Raw genomic sequence first — 1,214 nt, forward strand, 5'->3', positions numbered from 1 at the left:
ATCCTCCTCCGTGCTCCCGTCTCCTACGAGAAAATGCACTCGGCTCGAAAAACGACTAATTCCTCTGATACACTTCTCGGATTCCTCTGTCGTGTGATGGGTTTTATGGCCAGCTTGAGGTCGCGTTTCTAAGTCGAAATGGGGACCGGCGGGGTTGGGTGGGATGTGCAGAATAGAAAAAAAAAGAGATAATTTAGGCAGTGTTCTAGATAGAACTAAAAAAAGGAAAACTGAAGACTTGGTAGGATGAGGTTTCGTATGTGGTAAGTTATGTGTGTGAGAAAAGATTCTTATTTACCTTTTAAATGCGTTGATAGCATTGGTTGGCGCGATTCAGATGCCGAGGGCTCTCCACATCCGAAACATTTTGCAACACAAATGGTGCGGTTGATTTAAGTTGCAAACCGGCGAGCTAAAGACTTCATGTAAATTAAAAGTCGTCCCAAATTATCTAAAATATGAGACCCACTAAAAGAGTTTAAAGCTGCATTTCATCCCCGCAGCTGACAAGCCTAGAATACTACGCATGTCGACCACTGATTGCAAGGTAGCAACATTTGCAACCGACCAGGGAGTTGCTCCGGCAGCCGAACGCTTCCTCCCATTGCAAACGTTGCGCGAGTGATTGACTCTTGCAATAGGAATGCTCGATATTTAGGGTGTATTTTATTCAGAGATTGGCTCACAGACGCGAGGAGGCACACACTCGAAAGGCAACTGTCTGGTGAGGAATGTTTGCAATAGCGAGGTTGCTGGGTATGTTGCGTAGGAGCCACATTATTGCATACTTCCTTGAGGGACAGAGGTGAAGGGGGAGGGGGCCTGCGGTGGGGGGAGGGGCGGCGAGACTGAACCTGTTGGAGGCATATACATTCGCTTCTTAATTTGCTTGTTTAGTGCCTCGTCCTTCGCTCTTGCTTTGCACCGAACGATTACTATTTCCCTTGGCGCTCTGTCGCAGCCTCTGAAGACCAGGGAACAAAGCCCGCGTCCCACGAGGCCCCGATATCACTCCGATCTCAAATGCAAATGATTAACCCGCTTGCAATTGCACGCGTCGTCTCATTGCGATCGAGATTGGCCGGCGTCTCATGGAGCCATGCTAATGCGCCGTGTAGCCTTCGCCGCGATGTGCCGGACCGCCAAGAGAGGCCTCGTTGTGGAAGTTATAAATATTCGATATACAAATTAGGCCTCCGTGAAGGCTATATATA

This window comes from Penaeus monodon, chromosome 15 (assembly GCF_015228065.2).
Source record: "Penaeus monodon isolate SGIC_2016 chromosome 15, NSTDA_Pmon_1, whole genome shotgun sequence".
In the NCBI taxonomy this organism is placed as follows: domain Eukaryota; kingdom Metazoa; phylum Arthropoda; class Malacostraca; order Decapoda; family Penaeidae; genus Penaeus; species Penaeus monodon.